Source organism: Oncorhynchus masou, chromosome 19, assembly GCF_036934945.1.
Source record: "Oncorhynchus masou masou isolate Uvic2021 chromosome 19, UVic_Omas_1.1, whole genome shotgun sequence".
Classification (NCBI taxonomy): Eukaryota; Metazoa; Chordata; class Actinopteri; order Salmoniformes; family Salmonidae; genus Oncorhynchus; species Oncorhynchus masou.
In genome coordinates this window covers 24,601,776-24,616,721 of record NC_088230.1, presented here as the reverse complement: position 1 = coordinate 24,616,721, position 14,946 = coordinate 24,601,776, and the positions used below count along the sequence as shown (strand labels likewise).

At 42.8% G+C, this 14,946-nt stretch overlaps 1 protein-coding gene across 3 annotated transcripts in view; it reads left to right on the top strand.

Moving 5' to 3' along the window:
- Positions 1 to 314: 314 nt before the first annotated feature.
- Positions 315 to 14,946, top strand: part of LOC135506048 (tyrosine-protein kinase Fyn) — a 91,652-nt gene continuing 77,020 nt past the window's right edge. For 2 of the 3 annotated variants that reach the window (XM_064925419.1, XM_064925418.1), the window contains exons 1-2: positions 315 to 503; positions 13,925 to 13,992. The gene's annotated coding sequence lies outside the window, so the exon portion shown is untranslated. The remainder of the gene's footprint in view (positions 504 to 13,924; positions 13,993 to 14,946) is intronic. The other variant, XM_064925420.1, reaches the window with a different exon arrangement.

Genomic DNA, 14,946 nt, shown 5'->3' with positions numbered 1-14,946 from the left:
GATGCAGTTGTCAATTAAAACATCACATTTTTCCATCCCTATCATGTGAAGTAGGCCTACTTCATCCCTCCATCTATTGATGAACATTCATTATGGGCAGCCATGTCTTGAACTAGTCTAGACCCAAAATGAATCTCGTGTCATGGAAATACCTCTAACGCAATAGTCTCGCAACCTCAATAATCTTCTAAATGCCTAGCCTACTGACTTTATGGCTACGGAACCTGTTTACGATCCCCTGTTCCTCACTACTAGTAGCATCCTCCCATTCTATTGGCTGGTGGTGTTGTCAATCACTCCACTGGTCCCGTTAGTTTCATTGTGGCCCTGCAAAGACAACGCCATCATACCCCATACTCAGCAGCTATAGCGAGTGGGGCAGCTCGAATATCACACAGGATTTATGTAGGCTTTAAGGTTACTATTGTCACAAAAACATCAAGCGTCTCATCTTCAACTGCAATGGAATACATTCGTCCGGTTAATTAGACGCCTTCGAATCGGTAAGGAACCATTTGTCCTTCCTATCCTGTTTCTGTGTAATCGCACCTATACCAATGCTAAATGAATTACTTTGATTTTATCTTTATTGGATGGCATAATGGATCTAATTAGTGTGTTCTTATGGATAACGCATTTGCTCTCATGTCTGTAGGCTAGCTGAGATGTTACAAAGCTTATTTTTCATAATATCGTTATAGACTGCCTTTGCCATGAGAACATACAAATTGCATTGACCAATTCCAAGTATCCTGGCCTCGATCCTCGAACGCCGTTATGTCATGTGAGGGCCTATTCATTAGAAATATAATCTATGTGCTGTGTCTGCAAAAACATTCAACCTTCTTGAGTGCCTTGTCGCATTCAGAGGCTTGGTCAATTTGTTTACCGTGATAACCCTCTCCGTCAACATGCTATCTCATTCATTCTTAAAATATGGCATCATGATGAAGGATTCAATGTAGCAAATGCTCGTACACTTAGAAAAAAAAGGTGCTATCTAGAACCTAAAAGGGTGCTTCGTCTGTCCCCACGGGAGAGCATATCCACAGGTTTTTACATGGAACTCAAATATCCCTTTTGGAACACATTTTTCTACGAGTATTATGTAGGGTAGGCTGTATAGATTTTTGTGGATTGGTTTCTATTGATTTACATTTTATATGGTGGAGGTTTATATTCAACCAGTCAAGAAGCTTGCAATAACTTGGTTGTGAAGACCATGATCATATGCTCCCAATGTATGTTGCCAACTTGTATTCCGTCCTTTACTATGTGTTCATCAACCCATTTGTTGATGGCCCACTTTGTCCATTGCATTAAGTCAGAAATATGAAATCAAATAAATGGTATTTGTCACATGCACCGAATACAACAGGTGTAGTAGACCTTTCAGTGAAATGATTATTTCAGAGCCCTTAACCCACAATGCAGTTTTAAGAAAAATACCTTAAAAAAAGAAATAAAGTAACAAATAATTAAAGAGCAGCAGTAAAATAACAATAGCGAGGCTATATACAGGGAGTACCGGTACCGTAATCAACGTGTGGGCGCACCGGTTAGTAGAGGTAATTGAGGTAATATATACATGTAGGTAGAGTTATTAAAGTGACTTATGTATAGATAATAACAGAGAGTAGCAGCAGCATAAAAGAGGGGGGAAATGCAAGTAGTCTGGGTAGCCATTTCATTAGATGTTCAGGAGTCTTATGGCTTGGGGGTAGAACCTGTTTAGAAGCCTCTTGGACCTTGACTTGGCGCTCCGGTAACGCTTGCTGTGCGGTAGCAGAGAGAACAGTCTATGACTAGGGTGCCTGGAGTCTTTGACAATGTTTAGGGCCTTCCTCTGACACCGCCTGGTATAGAGGTCCTGGATGGCAGGAAGCTTGGCCCCAGTGTTGTACAGGGCCGTACGCACTACCCTCTGTAGTGCCTTGTGGTCGAAGGTCGAGCAGTTGCCATACCAGGCATTGATGCAACCATTCCGGATGCTCTCGTTGGTGCAGCTGTAGAACCTTTTGAGGAACAGTCATTCAGAATAACACTGCTATTTGTGTTTATTTCATATAGTCTTAATTACATCAAGTGAGTTGGATAACCTACTCAAATAGATATCCCTGAGAATAGGCAGTATTTGAGAATAAACCAACCCATTGTTGTGAAATTGGTTATCAAGTTCCTTTGATAATTAGAGTAAATTGCGCTGGTTGACCTTCATATCCTTCAATAAAATACTAGTTATCCTTCCCAAAATCTACTCATGCTGAATGCTCTTATTCCTCTGTGCAGGTCAGAAAAATACTAACTGGTTGTTATTACATTGTCTATTACTTTGTCTATACATTATCATTGTTGCATTATGCTTACTGTCCCAAATAGGAGTACAGAGAGCATGTCTTAGGATTTGTCTTAGGAAACACATGTTTACCCGAGTTCCAAACTACCTCTGGAAGCAACATCAGCACAAGAGCTGTTCGTCGAGAGCTTCACGAAATGGGTTTCCAGCCGCACACAAGCCTAAGATCAACATGTGCAATGCCAAGTGTCAGTTGGAGTGGTGTAAAGCTTGCCTATTTTTATTTTTATTTAACTAGGCAAGTCAGTTAAGAACAAATACTTATTTACAATGACAGCCTACAATGGGTTAACTGCCTTGTTCAGGGGCAGAACGACAGATTTGTACCTTGTCAGCTCGGGGATTTGATCTTGCAACCTTTCAGTTACTAGTCCAACGCTCGAACCACTAGGCTACCCTGCCGCCCCTTTATTGGACTCTGGAGCAGTGGAAATGCATTCTCTGGAGTGAAAAGAATCACGCTCCATCATCTGGCAGTCCGACGGACGAATCTGGGTTAAGCAGATGCCAGGAGAACGATACCTGCCCCAATGCATAGTGCCAACTGTAAAGTTTGGTGGCGGAGGAATAATGGTCTGGGGCTGTTTTTCATGGTTTGAGCTAGGACCCTTAGTTCCAGTGAAGCATACAATGACATTCTACACAAGTCTAAATCTTATTCTGTGCTTCCAACTTTGGGGAAAGTTTGGGGAAGACCCTTTCCTGTTTCAGCATGACAATTCCCCTGTGTAAAAAGCGAGATCGTTACAGAAATGGTTTGTTGAGATCGGTGTGGAAGAACTTGACTGGCCTGCACAGAGCCCTGACCTCAACCCCATCGAACAACTTTGGTATGAATCTTCCCCGCAGCAATGTTCCAACATCTAGTGGAAAGCATTCCCAGACGAGTGGAGGCTGTTATAGCAGGAAAGGGTGGAGCAACTCCATATTAATGCACATGATTTTGGAATGAGATGTTCGACAAGCAGCTGTCCACATACTTTTGGCCATGTAGTGTATATTTGGTACATTTCCTTTATACCCTGTAGGAAAGTTTGGTCAAAAACAGGTCAGAAATGTTTTCTATTTTTCTTTTTGTGTATTTTATTGCACAATGCAAGTTTTCTTGATGTAGGTTACTGGTTTGAATAGAGTTTTCCGGTACATAGCTGATGCCGGTACTATCTTGTCTCTCCATCATCTTGGTTTCTTCTTCAAGTTGCTTACTGCTTCACCAACATCCTGCACTTTGGCTTCATGTCATATTTGCTTGCTCTTTATTATTGATGTGAATAACTCTCACAAATAGAAAAGGTGTAATTTGTGATCGTTTTCTTCTCCTATTGCTAAGAATATTAACACATCGGCCTAGGCTTGTACTGTTATTCCTATTTTCTTTCACAGAAAAGTTGCTTGTATTACAATTGCAAATATGGGCAGTAATGTTGATTTCATGTATCAGGTATGATTGTTTGGTGTGAGAAGATGTTTGCAAAAAGCTCCTGCAGTTTTTGTAGGATCCACAAAGGTAACCTTGAAAACCACAGAAAGCCCTGGTCATCCTGAAATATAGTCTTCCATAGAAGCCATACAAATACACCAACTCAACATGGTTCACAACGTTACGGGTTACGGTCCATGTACGGTCTTGTTCTAATTGTTTAGTCCTTGAGGAAGTGCATGAATAGTTGCAAGCTTCAAGTTTTAATGGCACGTGCACAAGTACAGTGAAATGCAAACCCAGCAGTGCAGTAATCAACATCAATGTAGCGCTAACAATAACATAAGGTAGAACAAAAAGACACAAGAAATTAAAATAAGAAATAAGAAGAACAGGAGTAGTAAGTAAGCTATGTACAGGGTCAGTTCCAACACCATATTTACAATGTGCAAGGATACTGGAGTGATAGAGGTAGATATGTATAGGGGTAAGGTGACTAGGCATCAGGATATATGATAAACTGAGGGTGATTCTCAATATGCATACTACCGTGCTCCACACTGTCATGCTCCGAGTGCATTCTCCAACCACGTTCTCTTGAGTACGTTCTTGTGAGGACAAGAGTGTGGAGAATTCATAAAACAATACATTTGTGAAGCACTGGCACACCTACTTTATTACCTCACGCTTCACCTCCCCATTCACTGAACCTTCTTCCAGCCAGGATAATGGCAACAATAGACGAAACAAGATATGCACATAGCAAACATTTCACTTCATAATTATCAGCGAGATATGTGAATCGTAATAATCTAGCTAAGCAGCTAGTTAAACAGGCAAAAGTGAACTAAAACCAATGTTATGCCATGTACATTTCTCATGGGTAGCTGCTAATTCTTTGTGGCTATCTAGCTAGCCCTATTGACTTACAGCACCCCTTCACTGTACCATTTTCCAGTCACTATTTTTTATTTACAAGGCAAGTCAGTTAAGAACAAATCCTTATTTTCAATGACAGCCTAGGAACAGTGGGTTAACTGCCTTGTTCAGGGGCAGAACAACAGATTTTTACCTTGTCAGCTCGGGGATTTGTTGTTGCAAACTTTCAGTTACTAGTCCAACACTCTAACCACTAGGCTACCTGCCGCCCTACCTACTGTTACTAGTAGCTAGCCAGTTAGCCCTATTGACTTATTATGGGCTTGCTATCTACAGTACGTAGGCATCATGCCAAAATTAACACAACATGTATTTATTAATGTGTCAAGATAAAATAGCCAACATATGAGATGTAAATAGGCAACATTTCATTCCGAAGTCTGAGTTTATTTTCTCTCGCTTCAGCTCAAATAATGTCCGCCATTGATTTCAAGAAATGTTGCGTAATTTAGGTAATTTAACCTGATATTGAAGAGCCATGGAAAGTATTTTTTCTGTGCAATTCAACACAATTCACCACAGCCCAGTCAGAAGGACAGTACTGTGCTCTTCCTCCCAATCAGTCCCATTCCTCTGCTGAAGAGAGAGCTGCCAAACACCCATGTTGCTGCTCACTGTTGATCCTGTGACAGCATGGCATGCTGCTACTCTCTGCTGTCACACTACAGAGAGACAAAACTGCTCTGAAATGCAGTATATCATACTATACAGTAGGAACTTTGGACTGGCTTTTGTCCATCAGGTGCTTTCATATGAACTGGTATGCTTTGGTTCATATCTCTCCCCAAACATCACCACATTTGTGGGCTTAATCAATCCAGGACTTTGTATAGGCATTTTGAGGGTTGGTTGGATGTGGACTTGTTGGATGTGTATAGTACACTCCAGCTACTTTGTGCTCTAGTTTGACAATCTGGTCAAGTGGGGCCACTGTAGTTATACTCTTCTGTGTGACATCCCCTGTCCCCTCACCCTCTTCTCTGACATCAGAAGCCATTTTGAACTGGCCATGACCAGGAGTGTGTTGTGTTTAGTGCTGATGTAATCACATAGCTCCTGTTCTGAGCCCACTATCAGTCAGATGTGGGGCTCACGCGTGAGCCGTCGTCCTCCTAGCCTCAGAGCTCAGCAGCCGCTCTGTGCTCAGCATCAGCCCAATGCTCCATAGTCACGCACAACAACGATGCCCTTTGTCACAAATATATTGTGGGGAAATTAAACGTATCTCTGTGTGTATTTGACTGTTTTTGTTCAGTTTGTGTGGTTAACACTGACAGACTCAAATTAACTGCTTTTTACAGATGAGTAAATGTTTACCCATGGATGAATGCAAAGTATGACAGCGCCACGAGGGATGTAAACTCAGCAAAAAAAGAAAGTCCTCTCACTGTCAACTGAGTTTATATTCAGCAAACTTAACATGTGTAAATACTGGTCTGAACATAACATTCAACATCTGAGACATAAACTGAACAAGTTCCACACACATGTGACTAACAGAAATTGAATAATGTGTCCCTGAACAAAGGGGGGGTCAAAATCAAAAGTTACAGTTAGTATCTGGTGAGGCCACCAGCTGCATTAAGTACTGCAGTGCATCTCCTCCTCATGGACTGCACCAGATGTACCAGTTCTTGCTATGAGATGTTACCTCACTCTTCCACCAAGGCACCTGCAAGTTCTGATCCAACAGATCCCAGATGTGCTCAATGGGATTGAGATCCGGGCTCTTCGCTGGCCATGGCAGAACACTGACATTCCTGTCTTGCAGGAAATCACGCACAGAACGAGCAGTATGGCTGGTGGCATTGTCATGCTGGAGGGTCATGTAAGGATGAGCCTGTAGGAAGGGTACCACATGAGGGAGGAGGATGTCTTCCCTGTAACGCACAGTATTGAAATTGCCTGCAAAGACAACAAGCTCAGTCCGATGATTCTGTGACACACCGCCACAGACCATGGCGGACCCTCCATCTCCAAGTCGATCCCACTCCAGAGTACAGGCCTCGGTGCAATGCTCATTCCTTCGACGATAAACGCGAATCCGACCATCACCCCTGGCGAGACAAAACCGCCACTCGTCAGTGAAGGTCACTTTTTTCCAGTCCTGTCTGGTCCAGTGACGGTGGGTTTGTGCCTATAGGCGATGTTGTTGCCGGTGATGTCTGGTGAGGACCTGCCTTACAACAGGCCTACAAGCCCTCAATCCAGCCTCTCTCAGCCTATTGCGGACAGTCTGAGCACTGATGGAGGGATTGTGCGTTCCTGGTGTAACTCGGACAGTTGTTGTTGCCATCCTGTACCTGTCCCACAGGTGTGATGTTCAGATGTACCCTTCCTGTGCAGGTGTTGTTACATGTGGTCTGCCACTGCGAGGACGATCAGCTGTCCATCCTGTCTCCCTGTAGCGCTGTCTTCGGCGTCTCACAGTACGGACATTGCAATTTATTGCCCTGGCCACATCTGCAGTCCTCATGCCTCCTTGCAGCATGCCTAAGGCACGTTCATGCAGATGAGCAGGGACCCTGGGCATCATTCTTTTGGTGTTTTTCAGAGTCAGTAGAAAGGCCTTTTTAGTGTCCTAAGTTTTCATAACTGTGACCTTAATTGCCTACCATCTGTAAGCTGTTAGTGTCTTAACGACAATTCCACAGGTGCATGTTCATTAATTGTTTATGGTTCATTGAACAAGCATGGGAAACAGTATTTAAACCCTTTACAATGAAGATCTGTGAAGTTATTTGAATTTTTACAAATTATCTTTGAAAGACAGGTCCTGGAAATGGGACTTTTCATTTTTTGCTGAGTTTATGTTGACATGTGAAGCTAAGCAATCATATTTTCCCTCCAGGTGAATCCCCCAAGCATCTTTGTGTTTGTGCTGTAGCATTTTCACTTTAGTTCTATGAAAGTGAAAGGCCTGTGTGTTCACTTCTATAAATCTTGTAGACTCCACCCCAAAATCACTGCCGCTTGGCCATTGTTGCAGCAATATCGTGGGATTAAATGATGTGTGAAACTAATATACTTGCATGAAAGCCTGTCAAAACAAGGTTGGCTCAGGCCTATAGAGATGGCCATCTTGGGAATATTCCTTCAAAGGAATTCAATTAGCTGCAACTGTTTGTCTAACATCAAGTCCCCAGATCCAGAGCCAGATTGTATCACACACTCTCCTTATCAACACACACATCACTTCTACCTGTGTGTGCGTGGTTGAGAGCATCAGCACAGAAGCAGGGCTTCTCATACATTTAATCTCGGAACTCCAATGTACCGTTGATCTTCAATAAAGGCTAGTATTCAGGAGCTTTGCAGTGTAATGGCACTCTTCTGTGCAAACAGACAAGACTATATTTAAAACTACATTGCTAAATAAGTACATGGATTCTACAAACCACCAACCCACATATTCTTACCAATGCACACGTACTGAGGCAGCAATGGTAGAGTTCTCTTACAGATGTCCGCCATATGCTGCTGTCTGCAGAACATGCTAAATCTCCATACTATTATCTAGGTCACGTGTCAAACTCATTCCACGGAGGGCAGTGTCTGCATGTTTTCGCTCCTCCCTTGTACTTGATTGATGAATGAAGGTCACTAATTAGGAAAGAGCTCCCCTCGACTGGTTGTATAGGTCTTAATTGAAAGGAAAAAACAAAAACCTGCAGACACTAGGTGTCACAGGTGTAAAGAGGAGTAGGCAGTCGCAGGTTTAGATCTACTGGATTTATTTAAGCACAATAGAACAAAGCGGTACGAAACCAAAACGCTCAATATATATCTACATAAACATAAAGGCACAGGGCGAACCCAAAGTGCGAAATATAAAGTACTCATTAAATAGTAGTAGAAAACAAGTAACATGTACAATGACCGACAAAAAACTAATGGCAGAGATAGTATATATAGAGTGGGGATTGGAACCAGGTGAGTGTAATGATGACGAGACAAGTCCGGGGTTGATGAGTGAAGGGCATTTGCCAGCAGTAGGTTCGGCAGCAGCTAGAAGGTCGGCGATGCCGAAAGTGGACTTTCAAGGATACTGTACTATATTGTTGCGCTTCATTCTTTGTTGAATGGCAGGTCGTTTTCTCTCTCGGTCACTCCCTCCCTCCATCGATCCCCAAAGATTTTGCATATGAAATAATATCAGTATAACGTGGTGAGATGTATGACTCGAGGAGGACTCAATGTTTTTTCATAACTTTAAAGGTAGACTCAGCGATATGGCATAGATGCAGGAAGTAAACTGTACAGTGGTTCAATTTGCGTAAGAACTAAGAATGTTGAAGCGCGAGGCTCAACATCTCGGCTGTTTTGGTCCCGTGGCTACCACGCTGTTAAAGCCTGAAGCGAATCCATGCACATGCGCAGATTACTGTTGCGTTGCGTCTCGCTCATCTCAATGTCTTCAGTGCTGCTCGTAGCAACATCATTTCGCCGAGTCTGCCTTTAAACACTGATAAGTGGTGAACATTTGAGTAGTTTAATGCATTTCCCTCGCCAGAATAAAGTATGAATTATGTGCTGGTGCTCTCCCCAATAGGAGAATGAAAAGATTTTACAGAACAGTATATTTGCTAATTTATTAATGATATGTTGCCCTAATGTCAAGTGTCTGCATTTTCCGAGGAAAACAAAAGTGGCCTGTTTGTTTGCTGTATGATTGTGTCCCGGGAGATGTTATGCATCTTTATCTGTGTTTGATGTCATACATTATACATTTGTGTCACCACGCCTCTGTTCTTTTCTGTCAATATATTCCCCTGTGCTCTAAGCAACTACTGCTGCTGTATCAAAAGCAATGGTGCATTGCATTACAAAGAAGACATTATGCATTTATGAATTTCAGTGAGAATGTTGTTCATGCCACATTTGAGCAAATTTTCAACCAAGATATAGGCTAGTTAACCGGGTACGATTGTGATATAAGCAGATAGCCTTTTAGGCCTACCCATTGGACTGCAGTAATGTGAAGCAATTACTCTCCCATTTCAACATAAGTTGTGATATACAGTTGTAGTACAGCAGAACTGTATGGCAGTCAGTTATACAGTGTCTTAGCAGTGCCTGTCTGCCCTCCATACTGTATCACTCCAATAATACTGTACAGTACAGTACTCTTCTACTGTATACTGGTTTACAGTAGAAGAGTAAAATGGTATAACAGGTAGCAGTTATACTGTGTCTCTGAGTGTAAACTCTGAGTCTACATATGTTGTCTGTATATCCTGTTTATTGTGGCAGCACCACTTCACAGAGTCAAATTCCTGTGCATGCAAATGTATTTGGCTAATAAAGTTGATTCTGAGTGGTGCCTGTCTGCCAGCCATGCTCCCTGCTGCTCTCTGTTGCCTCTCTACAGTGTCATGCTGATGCAGCTGCTGCTGGCTGGGGGGCTGACAAAGGAGACTTTTGCTCATCCTGGAATCACGAAGGCCTCCTGGCCGGCACAACCAGGCCTAGTTCCTCAGTATGCCCCATTCAAATTCCCCCTCATTGCCAGGGGATAAAGCAATATTGACCGACTTATAGAGATTTACCTTTTAAGAAGCCCTGATAAACATCAAAGGCACCATTGTTAATGTTAATTTATTTCTCTTTAATTAGTGTAGTGGGAGAGCAGCAACAGAGCTCAATGTAATAGGGGTTTATTTCACACATGCTTCCTCTGCAAGTTATTTTGAAGGAATCTAATTTTCTCATAATTGTGTTGTGTATTCAGTGTTGACACTTGCAAAGGTCCCCTGGTCTAGGTTAATGTGAGGTCTCATTGTAGTAGGATACAGTGAGTCTTCATCCAAAATGCCATTCAACTCTAACCTTTCATTCATTGTTATCCATTGCCTCCACTATGTTGGTGAACTCCTGCACTGTACATTTGAGGCATCCTGCCCATACACATCATCCATGGAGCCAGAGCAGATATTTACAGTGAGGATATTTGTCCATGTTAATCCACCCTGGCTCTGTCAGTCAGATACTGAGTCCCAAATGGCACCACGTTCCCTAAATAGTGCACTACTGCCCCAATGGCTCTGGTCAAAAGTAGTGCACTATTTAAGGAATAGGGTGCCATTTGGGACACCCCCAGAGAGCCTCTGTGTGAAGGCTGTCTGCTCATATGTCAACCAAAGCCCTGTCTATGTAGTGGGGACTGGCTGAGGAGTGGTGGTCTTTTCTCGTGTTTAGTGCCAATATCATATCTGAGATACTGCTGTGTGGTTATTATGTCTATGCAAGACATGCAATTATTGCACAGGGTTTATGTTAGATACTGCTGCTATTGAAATGGCATTGTGACTAGTCCCTTGGCCTTTAGAGGTAAGCCCTGAAATTAACTTGGTGTGCGTTAGAGATGGTAGATGTAGGAGTATGAGATCGGCCAGGGCTGTGGCTACTGTCCCTCAGGCGGCATATGGCGTGTCCCCGCTTAGTGCCTACCCAGCAGGCTGTGCATGGAGAGCTACTCCCCCTCTGGGGAGCCAGTCTATCAGCCCTAGCTTTGTGCTCTGCTCTCCACTCATCTGGCCCAGTAAAGAGCGACAGTAAGAATGACTGAGCTCGTTGTGCCATGGCAGTCATGTGATCTGTGTGTGGCTGAATGACTCCCCCCGCAGGCCTCAGCCCCAGTGCCATTATGTTTTATTGGAGGGGCTTGGGATGAAAAGAGAGCCAGCTCTGCTCTGCCCCTGGTCCCTGGACTGCAGCTTCACTCACTCAGAGAGCACGGCCTGCTGGGAGCTCGTCGCCATGGCTGCCCAGTGCCCAGACAGACAGAGAGGAAGCAAAAGACAGAGGGAGGGGGAGGTGGGAGGGAGGGTAGAATGGAGAGAGAGAGACCACAGAGTGGACACAGACATGAGGAATGGCTAAATGACAACCTACTGCTGGTGTCGGGTGCTGAAAATCACGTTTTACTTCCACACATAGAGCAGTGTATTTTTGGGACTCGCTCTCAGTTTCATCCAGATATACGCCCAAAATAGGATAGCTCAGCATACCTCCCAATTTGAAAAAAAATGTCATTTTTAGAGTGGTGTCTGGCAGAGGAGAATACTTCTGAATGAGGGTACTTGCTTTTTTTTGTCCCTTTGTCTCAAAATGAGACTTTTAATTGTTTGCAGGTTTTGCCAAAGTTATATCCTTTTACATTTGCATGCCATTTTATCCTTTATATTGTATACCAGCCTATTAATAGCTATCTCAGCCATCTGCCTGCGATTTCTACACTATAACAGGATGGCTCCAATATGTGATGTCATGCATCATCCAGAACAACAGTAGAGAACAATGGGTCAAGGAAAGTCTGAAGGAGGGAGAATGTCAAACTTGATTATTGCTTGTCTCTACTGGCCCATTCTCTGTTTTCTGTCTATCTGTCTGACCAGCCTCAGTCAGAGAGAGGTAATCAACTACTGAAACTGCCTCTCGTATATCTTACCCACCAATTTCCTCTGGCCTCAGTATCTAAATCAAGATATATTCCATTTAGTCGGATTGTGAGTTTTCATTAGAAAAACCCTGTGTCTACAGTATTTGTAGTACAAAATGGGGGGTGCGATTCAAGTCAATTTCTATGTGCAAGCTACATAATGACTGCCTCAGTTGCCTCGTACCCCTGCATATAGACTCTGTACTGGGACCCTGTGTATATATCCAAGTGAATCTTACTCATTGTGTTTTTATTCCTTGCGATATGATTTTTCTATTATTTCTATTGTTTCTCTCTGCATTGTTGGGAAGGGCCTGTGAGCATTTCACTGTTAGTCTACACCGGTTGTTTACCAAGCATGTGACAAGTACGTTTTGATTTGACTGCCAGAATATTTAGACTATACAAACTGGAGATTTACACACAAGACCAAACTACAAGACTAAATATTATCTCATGCTTATTCTTATACGGGTTACAACAAAGTCAAAAACAGTTAACAGATTCAGATAGAAATACACGCATTTGATGAACAGCTCTGCTCAGAAGTCAACTTTGTGTGCAATGAGTTATAACAGATTTGTCTGTGAAAAATCGAATTCTGTCGTAGATAAAGTACATTTAGTCAATTTACCATGTAGCTAACCCCTGTCGCCATGGGTGCGATGACTCCACTGTGAAACATTAGTGTCTCGTCGTTTCAAAGTGCTGGCAGGGCATGGAGCATTTGTTGTGTGCTGTTTTAGGTGGAGATTGATTTGTGTGCAAGTTCAGCTGTTTTATTTGCCGGTAGTAGATGTTTGATTAGATGCAGTTTAGAATCTTATGCACAACAAATTCATACAAACATATTGTACGAATTGGATTCATAACATAGCATTACACTTTTCTTTTTTGGGGGGTGGGGGTGACGTAGTACACAATTGGATGACGTAAGTACAGAGAGAACGGGGACCTAATTTGGCTCGTGAGCACCACTTTCAAAACTACTGGCTGAAATTATACAAACGTTTTAGAGCATCACTTGAAAGTTGTGCAATGGTTCTTCAAACCTTGCCTTCTCAGTTTGAATTAATTGTTGCAGCTTTATGTTTTTGGAGTGCTTTTATCAATTATTGCTGTGATTTCTACTGAACGGCTGTAGTGGGCTATGTTATGAAGCCAATATTTACACTTGCTGGATGAAGGATTACTAGATACTTAAGTTGTTGTAAGTCACTCAGTAAATAGGTTAATAATTGCTTAAAGCACACTTTGCCTCATGCATATCGTCTGTAGTTATTCCAAGTATCAGGAGGCAAAGCTCTGTAACACCTGTATGAGGCTCTTGATTGAAGGATACTTGATGAAAAACACTCTCATATTCAAGCTATTTTAGGTAATACTATTTCAGCTCAGAACATTGAATGAATTAAGCCCCCCAAATCCACTTACCTGGTACAGGAAATATACAGAGAGAAATGAGGCCATCATACAGACAGATTTTTTTTTATTAAGCCTGGCACCTAGATTGTGTCCCACGCTGCAACCTGTTGTTTACCAATGGACAGATATTGAGGTCATGGTTCAACAGAGCACAGCCTGTCACAACTTCCCAAGGCATTAGCTCTGAGGGCCAGGTCTGGGGCCGGGGCGGAAAATGAAATTGCAAGACCCATTTTTGGAGTGACGCTTACAATAAATGAAAATTGGCTGGCACACACAGTTGATAGTCATGTTTTATTGAACACTGTAAATGAATAATTAAATGTTTTTTTTCTCCCCACAGGGCCTCTGTTTTCTCAGTACACAAAGCAATGTGGAGCAAATAAAGATCCTGATACACTGAAACCAGAGGTACGTACCTCAGCGCTGCCTGCCACAATAATTACAGCTCACACAGCAGACGGGGCTCACACACACACACACACACACACACACACACACACACACACACACACACACACACACACACGCACACGCACGCACACGCACACGCACACACACACACCAGCTGGCCACCGCTGGTCTGGAGTTTGTGCTACAGGCACTCCTGCTGTCCACAGCTACACTGTCTTTCTTTTCTACCTCTACAAGTAGGATGTTACAAAGAGCACTCATAGCAAATGTGTGTTTGTTGTTTCTCCTGTACAATAGGTGTTTCCCAGCTAGGCAGCAGGGCCCTAGTGCCCCTACAATAGCTCAAATCTCAGGTGACCAAGTCAGGAAGTGAATATTCAGTAGTGTCCCAATTGTGTCACTCTCTCACTGTCTGGGCTGTGTGGGGTGAAAAAGGCATAGGATGTTTTGGCTTGACTTAATGGGATCTCTCTGTCACTCTCGCTCTCTTCTCTCGCTCTCCCTCCCACAGTCCTCTCTCACTTTCTCTCTCTGTCCCTCTCTCTCTCCCTTTCTCCATGCTGCAAGCTAAAGCTTCGTGCAGGTCAGCCCAGAAAATCACCCTACCAGTAGGTTCATCTGGTGTCAGAGTGCACATATATGTGTTATTACTGTCTTTATACAGTTGAAGTTGGAAGTTTACATACACTTAGGTTAGAGTCATTAAAACTCATTGTTCAACCACTCCACAAATTTCTTGTTAACAAACTATATTTTTGGCAAGTCGGTTAGGACATCTACTTTATGCGTGACATTATGAGATTGTGAGTATTTCACTGATAATTTACTGTATCACAATTCCAGTGGGTCAGATGTTTACATACACTAAGTTGACTGTGCCTTGGAAAGCTTGGAAAATTCCAGAAAATGATGTCATGGTCTTAGAAATTTCTGATTGGCAAATTGACATCA